General features: G+C 38.9%; 1 pseudogene; it reads right to left on the bottom strand.

Moving 5' to 3' along the window:
* Positions 1 to 9,924: 9,924 nt before the first annotated feature.
* Positions 9,925 to 10,455, bottom strand: LOC133053594 (ras-related protein Rab-9A-like; annotated as a pseudogene).
* Between the last annotated feature and the right edge of the window lie 537 nt (positions 10,456 to 10,992).

The raw sequence follows: 10,992 nt of genomic DNA, 5'->3' as shown, positions 1-10,992 counted from the left end.
ATGGAGTTACAGATAAATAGCCTGGAGACAAAGATTGAAAAGATGCAAGAAATGTTTAACAAGGACCTAGAAGAAATAAAAAAGAGTCAATTAAAAATGAATAATGCAATAAATGAGATAAAAAAAAAACACTCTGGAGGGAACCATGAGTAGAATAACGGAGATAGAAGCTAGGATAAGTGAGGTAGAAGATTAAATGGTGGAAATAAATGAAGCAGAGAGGAAAAAAGAAAAAAGAATCAAAAGAAATGAGGACAACCTCAGGGACCTCTGGGACAATGTGAAACGCCCCAACATTCAAATTATAGGAATCCTATAAGAAGAAGACAAAAAGAAAGGCCATGAGAAGATACTCGAGGAGATAATAGCTGAAAACTTCCCTAAAATGGGGAATAAAATAGCCACCCAAGTCCAAGAAACCCAGAGAGTCCTAAACAGGATAAACTCAACACACTGAGACACATATTAATCAAATAAAGAAAGATCAAACACAAAGAACAAATATTAAAAGCAGCAAGGGAGAAACAATAAATAACACACAAAGGGGTTCCCATAAGGATAACAACTGATCTATCAATAGAAACCCTTCAGGCCAGAAGGGAATGGCAGGACATACTTAGAGTAATGAAAGAGAATAACCTACAACCTAGATTACCGCACCCAGCAAGGATCTCATTCAGATATGAAGAAGAACTCAAAAGCTTTACAGACAAGAAAAAGCTGACAGAATTCAGCACCACCAAACCAACTCTTCAACAAATGCTAAAGGATCTTCTCTAGACAGGAAACACAGAAAGGCTGTATAAATGTGAACCAAAAACAACAAAGTAAATGGCAATGGGACCATACCTATCAATAATTACCTTAAATGTAAATGGATTGACTGCCCCAACCGAAAGACAAAGACTGGCTGAATGGATACAAAAACAAGACCCCTATATATACTGTCTACAAGAGACCCACCTCAAAACAAGGGACACATACAGACTAAAAGTGAAGGGCTAGAAAAAAATATTTCATGCAAATGGAGACCAAAAGAAAGCAGGAGTTGCAATACTTATATCAGATAAAATAGACTTTCAAATAAAGGCTGTGAAAAGAGACAAAGAAGGACACTACATAATGATCAAAGGATCAATCCAAGAAGAAGATATGACAATTATAAATATATATATGCATCCAACATAGGAGCACTGCAATATGTAAGGCAAATGCTATCAAGTATGAAAGAGGAAATTAATAGTAACACAATAATAGTGGGAGACTTTAAATACCCCACTTACAACTATGGATAGATCAACTAAACAGAAAATTAACAAGGAAACACAAACTTTAAATGACACAAAGGACCAGCTAAACCTAATTGACATCTATAGGACGTTTCACCCAAAAACAATCAACTTCACCTTTTTCTCAAGTGCACACGGAACCTTCTCCAGAATAGATCACATCCTGGGCCATGAATGTAGCCTTCGTAAATTCAAAAAAATTGAAATCATTCCAGTCATCTTTTCTGACCACAGTGCAATAAGATTAGATCTCAATTACAGGAAAAAAAATTATTAAAACTTCAAACATATGGAGGCTAAACAACACGCTTCTGAATAACCAAGAAATCATAGAAGAAATAAAAATATACATAGAAATAAATGAAAACGAAAACACAACAACCCAAAACCTTTGGGACACTGGAAAAGCAGTGCGAAGGGGAAGGTTCATAGCATTACAGCTTACATCAAGAAACAAGAAAAACGTCAAATACATAACCTGACTCTACACCTAAAGCAACTAGAGAAGGAAGAAATGAGGAACCTCAGGGTTGGTATAAGGAAAGAAATCTTAAAAATTAGGGCAGAAATAAATGCAAAAGAAACTAAAGAGACCATAGCAAAAATCAACGTAGCTTGAAGCTGGTTTTTTGAAAAAATAAACAAAATTGACAAACCATTAGCAAGACTCATTAAGAAACAAAGAGAGAAGAACCAAATTAACAAAATTAGAAATGAAAATGGAAAGATCACAACAGAGAGCACTGAAATACATAGGATCATAAGAGACTACTACCAGCAGCTCTATGCCAATAAAATGGACAACTTGGAAGAAATGGACAAATTCTGAGAAAAGTATAACTTTCCAAAACTGAACCAGGAAGAAATAGATGTTCTTAACAGACCCATCACAAGCAAGGAAATCGAAACTGTGATCAGAAATCTTCCAGCAAACAAAAGCCCAGGACCAGACGGCTTCACAGCTGGATTCTACCAAAAATTTAGAGAAGAGTTAACACCGATCTTACTCAAACTCTTCCAGAAAATTGCAGAAGAAGGTAAACTTCCAAACTCATTCTATGAGGCCATCATCATCCTAAATCCAAAACTAGACAAAGATGCCACAAAAAAAGAAAACTACAGGCCAATATCACTGATGAACATAGGTGCAAAAATCCTTAACAAAATTCTAGCAAACAGAATCCAACAACATATTAAAAAAAATTATACACCATGACCAAGTGGGCTTTATCCCAAGAATGCAAGGATTCTTTAACATCCACAAATCAATCAGTGTAATACACCACATTAACAAATTGAAAGATAAAAACCATATGATTATCTCAATAGATGCAGAAAAGGCCTTTAACAAAATTCAACATCCATTTATGATTAAAACTCTTCAGAAAGCAGGAATAGAAGGAACATACCTCAATATAATAAAAGCTATATATGACAAACCCACAGCAAGCATCACCCTCAATGGTGAAAAATTGAAAGCATTTCACCTGAAATCAGGAACAAGACAAGGGTGCCCACTCTCACCACTACTATTCAACATAGTTACAGAAGTGTTGGCCACAGCAATCAGAGCAAAAAAGAAGTAAAAGGAAGCCAGATAAGAAAAGCAGAAGTGAAACTCTCGCTGTTTGCAGATGACATGATCCTCTACACAGAAAACCCTAAAGACTCTACAAGAAAATTACTAGAGCTAATCAATGAATATAGTAAAGATGCAGGATATAAAATTAACACACACAAATCCCTTGCATTCCTATACACTAACAATGAAAAAACAGAAAGAAAAATTAAGGAAACAATACCATTCACCATTGCAACAAAAAGAATAAAATACGTAGGAGTACATCTACCTAAAGAAACAAAAGACCTATACATAGAAAACTATAAAACACTGATGAAAGAACTCAAAGAGGACACAAACAGATGGAGAAATATACCGTGTTCATGGATTGGAAGAATCAATATTGTCAAAACGGCTATACTACCCAATGCAATCTATAGATTCAATGCAACCCCTATTACGCTACCAACGGTATTTCTCACAGAACTAGAACAAATAATTTCACAATTTGTATGGAAACACAAAAAACCTCGAATAGCCAAGGCAATCTTGAGAAAGAAGAATGGAACTGGAGGAATCAACCTGCCTGACTTCAGACTCTACTACAAAGCCACAGTCATCAAGACAGTATGGTACTGGCACAAAGATAGAAATATAGACGAATGGAACAGAATAGAAAGCCCAGAGATAAATCCACAAACCTATGGACACCTTATCTTCGACAAAGGAGGCAAGGATATACAATGGAAAAGAGAAAACCTCTTTAACAAGTGGTGCTGGGAAAACTGGTCAACCACTTGTAAAAGAATGAAACTAGAACACTTTCTAACACCACACACAAAAACAGACTCAAAATGGATTAAAGATCTAAATGTAAGACCAGAAACTATAAAACTCCTAGAGGAGAACATAGGCAAAACACTCTCCAACATAAATCACAGCAAGATCCTCTCTGACCCACCTCCCAGAATATTGGAAATAAAAGCAAAAGAAACAAATGGGACCTAATGAAACTTAAAAGCTTTTGCACAACAAAGGAAGCTGTAAGCAAAGTGGAAAGACAGCCCTCAGATTGGGAGAAAATAATAGCAAATGAAGCAACAGACAAAGGATTAATCTCAAAAATATACAAGCAACACCTGCAGCTCAACTCCAGAAAAATAAATGACCCAATCAACAAATGGGCCAAAGAACTAAACAGACATTTCTCCAAAGAAGACATACAGATGGCTAAAAAACACCTGAAAAGATGCTCAACATCACTCTTTATCAGAGAAATGGAAATCAAAACCACAATGAGGTATCTTTACATGCCAGTCAGAATGGCTGCTATCCAAAAGTCTACAAACAATAAATGCTGGAGAGGGTGTGGAGAAAAGGGAACCCTCTCACACTGTTAGTGGGAATGCAAACTAGTACAGCCGCTATGGAGAATAGTGTGGAGATTACTTAAAAAACTGGAAATAGAACTGCCATATGACCCAGCAATCCCACACCTGGGCATACACACCAAGGAAGCCAGATCTGAAAGAGACACGTGTACCCCAATGTTCATCGCAGCGCTGTTTATAATAGCTAGGACATGGAAGCAACCTTGATGCCCATCAGCAGACGAATGGATAAGGAAGCTGTGGTACATATACACCATGGAATACTACTCACCCATTAAAAAGAATTCATTTGAATCAGTTCTAATGAGATGGATGAAACTGGAGCCCATTATACAGAGTGAAGTAAGCCAGAAAGATAAAGACTATTACAGTATACTAACACATATATATGGAACTTAGAAAGATGGTAATGATAACCCTATATGCAAAACCGAAAAAGAGACACAGATGTACAGAACAGACTTTTGGACTCTGTGGGAGAAGGCGAGGGTAGGATGTTTCAAGAGAACAACATCGAAACATGTATACTATCTAGGGTGAAACAGTTCACCAGCCCGGGTTGGATGCAGGAGACAAGTGCTTGAACCTGGTGCACTGGGAAGACCCAGAGGAATCGGGTGAAGAGGGAGGTGGGAGGGGTGATCGGGATGGGGAATACATGTAAATCCACGGCTAATTCTTGTCAATGTATGACGAAAACAACTACAATATTGTACAGTAATAGCCTCCAACTAATAAAAATAAATGGAAAAAATAAAAATAAATAAATAAACTATGCCAAACTGGCAAAGATAGAACTGAAAGAGAAGGAAACACTTGATAAAATCCTAGATAGACTGTAAGAAGCCCTTCACAGATTCACTGAGATTGATCCCAAAAGTAAAGGAGGAAGAGTGATATTAAAGATAGGTTTCTCACTCAGTCAGCTTCCATATATTTACTGTAAGCTACTAAAACACGTGTATGGACCGAATTGGTCTTCAGATTTTAGTAATTCTGATTGTTCTGTTTTTGCTGTTTGCTCCCTGAATCTGCAACTGTGTGACTGGATTGGTTTCTGGCCTCTTCAAGGCTTTTAAGTTACAAATGGTTGTCCAAACTCCTACAAGTGCCACAGCTTGTTCCAGCTACTACTTGGGGCTTCTGGATCAGAGACTCTCAATATGAGGGTTAGGAGAATATGTTGCCTCAGCAGTTTAGGGATGGTGCCCTGTATTAACTCAGAAGCAGTTATGGGATGAGAACACCACCCCTTTCCCTAGGCAATGTAATTCTCTTAAAAGAAAAGGGGGAATGAGAGAGTAACATTAGGAAGACCAGAGGTCCCCAAGTGGCAGGAGGAAATAAACTCCTAGTGGCAGGCTTTTTTTTTTTTCTCCTCTGTTTATGAAACTGGTTCTGCCTAAGACTAACCTTTTTCTCTTTTTTCAAAGCTTGGGCTATAAGAGCTCAACAAATCAGATTTGTGTCAATTATTTTATGGCCAGGGATGACATACTTTGTGCCATCCTATTTCAAAAAAGCATATTGTGGGAGAGGGGCCTGGTGAAACTCCCTCAGCCTTGGAGTATTTCCTCTGTCTGATTAGAATCTCCATAAAACAGACAAAAGCTCTTGCTAAAAACTAGCTAGGGGGCATTTCTGCCCCCTTCTGTTGTCTATGTAAGAAGTTTCTCTATCCCTCTCATACTTGAATAAAATTCTGTTACACAAAAAACTCCAGTGGTCAAACAAGGTCTTTGGCCCCAGATGGAAATTCTGTCCTCCAGAGGTCACAAATCCAAGCTAGCACAGAGCTGGCAGCAGCAACATCTCAGAGGCAATGTCCCAGTCAGGAGCTCAGCCATGTGGTATTTCAACAGGAAGTTGTAGAGTAGAGATGGTTCCCATCCCCGCTCATCCACAGGACAGCAGTGTCCTGCAAATAGCCTTGTCACCAGGCTCTTGATAGTGAAATGGGAATGAGAACACAGGCCCCGTGGAAGCAGATCCCTGTGGTTAAGGATAAGATTTCGCATATAACTGCCTCTGAAGAAGCATGAAGGAAGATCCAGTGATGAGCACTGGAGTGGGCAGGATCTCAGAGATGGGCTGGGCTGGGAAAGCCTACTGAAATAGGACAGCTGAAAGGTTGGAACCAGGACTCCTGTAAGGGGAAGATCAGGAACTGATCATTAGGAAAACAAAAGAATGCAAAAAAGTAAAAGAGCTCAGATCTGATACTAAGTGATGTCACCTATAGTTCTGGAACAGAAGACCAATTGGGGGACATCAGTAATAACCTGGACATCAGGCCCACCCAGCACAGGCAAGTCAGCAGCAAGCCTGTCACCTATGCTAGCACTCCCCATGATCCAAAAAAAAATGCACAAACCCTGTTGGCTCCCCTTTCACTACCTAGGATGCTTCCATGGAGGAGACCATGTTCTCCAGGTAAATAGTGACTGAGTCTCTCGTTCTCAATGTGACACCTGCGTTTTTCACTTTATGGTCAGGACAGCACTTCCTGATTGACTGTGCACAGTGGTAACTACTCAGAACCCACTGGCTACACCAATCCTCTTCCGTATCTACCAATGCCCTGTCCCCCAAGCCACAGACACTGTGGAACTGTTGTCACAGGGTTATGTTATTGATATTAAAGTGAAAGCTTACACAAGGTTTCACAAAAAAAAAAAAAAAAAAAAGAAAAACTGCCAAGTTTTAACATGAGGACCCCCTCGACATTTTAACTTCAAATGGGAACTTTTTCCTGCAGGGAAGGAGACAAAAACAGTAATTCACTGACAAATGTGCACTTCACCATCTTTCACAGGGCACATTGCCGTTTCTACCTCAGCTGTAAAATGTACATCTGTCTATCCTCCCAAGTTCAGTACTTGCTTTTTCCCCAACCCTGACTTGTCTCAAAGGATTTATATCCACAGACAGCAGGAAAGCCCCCATCATCACAGAAACTGCTGTCCCAACATAACCCTGGGCTCCTGGATCCTAATCAGGACAGGAGCATCCCACTTGCTTCCTTGGGGTTCTGAAGCTGCTTTCAACCCTCCTACCACCAGGATCACCTGCTATGCTCCTCAACTCTCTTTGTCCCTATTTCTCATCTTTGTGCAACAGCCACCAATCAAAATGCCTTTTATTTGATTAAACCAAATAATCAGACTTTCAGCTACCTTTTGCTGCATCCTGAAGAACTCAATTTTATCAGTGAGTTATCACTGGTGCAAAGCTTATACTCTTCATTCAGGTCCTGTTCCTCTTCCTCCTGTCCCACTTCAGTACTGGATTGGTCAGTGACCCTCTCTGTTCACCAGGTCTTTTAAGTCACACTGGGAAGCTGGATTCTTTCCAGTTCCTTCAGCCTGTCTTTACACACACGAAAATATAGCCCTTTGATCCAGACTTTTTGCTGTTGAGCTCTAGACCTCTGAAATGCCAACTAATATAACTCCTGAATATTTACCTGGAAAAAGTAACTGAAAATATGCCTCAAAATTTGGGTAAACCAGTAAGATATTAAATCTATACAAGTATCAAAATTACACATTTTGTTATATCTACTCACATACACACTTGTATGCATGTAATGGGCTGAACTGTGTACCCCCCTTCAAAATTCATAATGGGGTCCTACCCCCAGTCCCTCAAAATGTTACTGTTTTTGGAGAGAATACCTTTAATAGGTCATATGAGCTAAAATGAGTCCCTTAGGGTGATCCCTTAATCAAATATCACTAGTATTCTGAGAGAAGGAAATTTGGGCATATAAAGACAGGGTTATGGAGGTGGGGAATGGCTTGTATGCAGAGGAAAGGTAACCTACAAGCCACAGTAAGACTCAGGAAAAACTAAACCTATCAATACCTTGATTGTAAACTTCTTGCCTCCAGAACTGTGAGGAAAGAAATTCCCATTGTTTAAACCACCCAGTCTGTATGTTGTTATGGCAGCCCTGGTGAGATAACACAACATGCTTTCCATATGTACTACAAATCTACACGGATATCCAAGAGACCAATACATGGCTGCCTCCACAAGCAGTAAGTAGAGATATTTGTCCTGTTTGCCTTACACTTTTCAGCCATGTGACTCTGTCATCTACTCAAGTAATAACAAAAAATTTACTTCTAATATCCATTGGTGACCAAGGTGTGGGAAATATTAATATCCTACTGTCAATAAAGAAAAAATTGACTATTAAGACAACCAGGCAGCAAATAAATGAGGCAGGTCTACTGTAATGGAAATATACCCAAATAGATTAAGAGAAAATGGCAAGTCACCAAACAATGGGTATGCTTTATTTAAAATAACAAAGCAAGTCACCTAGAGAAAAAAGCAAAAACAATATATAGTATACACTAATTTGTTACATATTAATAAGGTGGATTCCCATTTTTTTGGAGGATTAGTGTGTGGAGGTAGAATTTGTTACCAATAACAAAAATTACAGGTCTAACCTGAGACATAAAGAGATTTAATCTCCCCTAAAGAAAAATCTAAAGATGTTTTGCTTATAGCCAAACTGTCTACTGTTAGGAAGTGAAAGGCTTACAAAAGCTTGGCTTACTATAATGATATACTTTGTCAATGGTCCCCCCCCAAACTGAGTCCAGGGAAAGAAATATCTCAGTCTAGCTGTTTCAAAAGGTACTCCCCAACAGAGAACCACTGCCCCAACACAAAAGCATGTCCCTTGATCACCTACCACTCTATAGCTCAAGGTGCTGTCCTCACTCAATGTGTGGTACAGGCATTGGTGTCTGTCTGCAAGACAGGATCATCATGAAGGGTGAAGCACTCAAGAAAGTCCATGATTTGTGTTATCAATAAATCTGGTCATTGCAACAGAATGACAAAAGATCTTCTTACAACCAAACCACCACACACAGTTCAGTGACAGAAAATACTGTCAAAAATCATGACCAAATGAAGATGTCTTCATATACCCTCACTCAATATACCAGCCAGAAGTAGGATTTCTTCCAAAAGTGATAAAAGCTGTCTTCTATGTGAAGGGGGTGTGGTTCACCTGTGGCACACAAATGACAAGTGATTTCTAGAGAGATCAATTCCGATGTGTACAGTGAAAAAAATGAACAGGTACATAAAGAGAAAGAAGAAGAAATCAAATCAAGTAACCACAGTGAAAATGCATTAGATTTTAATCTTCAATATCTAACATTATTGCTTTATTACTTATTTTCCCTGAACCAGGAACAAAATGCTAATTACATAAAAATATAAACATAGATAAAAGTAGTTTTCCATTTTCCCAGGGAAAGGGCAGTTAACGTCCAGAATGCTCAAGTGTTTTGTCTTAATTATAAAGTTTTGGTCATTTAGTTTATTAGTTGTATAACATACTTATTTAATTGAACATTATTAGACAACAATTACAATGGGTATGTGTAAGGTTTCATTACTGAGTAAATGTATTATTCTGTGAGGTGATGTGTCCCTTCTCCCACCCACTTATGAGGAAGCAGTACAGTTAGTTGAATTTTATGAGTATGTGATGCACTGCAAACGCTTATCCTCCTCTCTGCCTGGTGCTGATCTGCATAAGTGGGTGAGTTGGTTAGGTCATACAGGCTACCTCTTTAACTTCCACAGCAAGACCAGCTAGGCTGGGCTTTCCATGCAGACTGATCCTGACTGCCTAAATCAAGGGATCTGACTATCCTTGGTAATAAGCATTCTGAACTGCTTCCTCAAAGGCTGCTGTGACATTCATGGCATCTTTCCCACTTGTTTCAAAGTAAGCATAGTCACGGTTGTCCTAGCATCAGACTTGAGCTTCTTCTGCAGACACCTGCAGCTCATTATGTCAATCTTGCTTCCCCGAATCATAACAGGAAAGCTTTCAGACTCTTTCACATCTGTGTAATATATTAATTCTTTCTTCCAGTTCCTCAATTTCTGGAAACTCTGAGATTCATCAGCACTAAAGGTAAGCAGGCAACTGTCAGAACCTCTGTAGAACGGTGTCCTCAGGCTTCTGAAGTGCTCTTGACTGGCCATGTCATGCACCAGATCTGCATGGTGACCAAGTGTCAGCCACCTCCAAATCCTTATTTAAAAACTTCACGCCTATTGTATGGAAGAGTCAGACATCAAACTTAGTCACATACATACTCATTAGCAAGCTCTTCTTAATGCCACAGTTTCCAAGCAGAATTACTTTGAAAAGTGATGATTTTCCTGCCATTATTAATCTCAAGATCTCTGAATTCAGGACTCTGTAAAATCAAAACATACTATTATGTTCACTTAGCGAGACTATCCTATGAATGTGAGTTTAAATGAAATAAAACATGCACAGCCCAAATTTCTTTCTGTACAGGAAAAACCTAATACAAAATGTTGTCATTTACTGATCATTCACCCATGCACTACCATATCATTAGTCTCTAAAATAGCTAGTAATGGGTCCCCAAATGGCAACCCACTCCAGTATTCTTGTCTGAGAAATCCCATGGATGGAGGAGCCTGGTGGACTACAGCCCATGGAGTCACACAGTCTGAAACCACTGAGCAACTTCACTTCACTTTCCTCATGTCACAGTTGATCTTTACTTTAGGTCAACTCTGATGTCAAAGATGAGGCTCTTAACTGTTACTCTCAAAAATCTCTCAACAAATCCATTTGTAGCAAAATAAACTTTCTGTGTTTATTTAAAACAGATTATTACCATCATGTTTTCCTTTAGGACCAAGGATTTTCTTTGCTCTTCCTCCATTTTCT

The sequence above is a fragment of the Dama dama genome, chromosome Y (assembly GCF_033118175.1).
Source record: "Dama dama isolate Ldn47 chromosome Y, ASM3311817v1, whole genome shotgun sequence".
Taxonomy (NCBI): domain Eukaryota; kingdom Metazoa; phylum Chordata; class Mammalia; order Artiodactyla; family Cervidae; genus Dama; species Dama dama.
The sequence above is the reverse complement of the archived record's forward strand: the minus strand, read 5'-3'. Positions and strand labels throughout refer to the sequence as shown.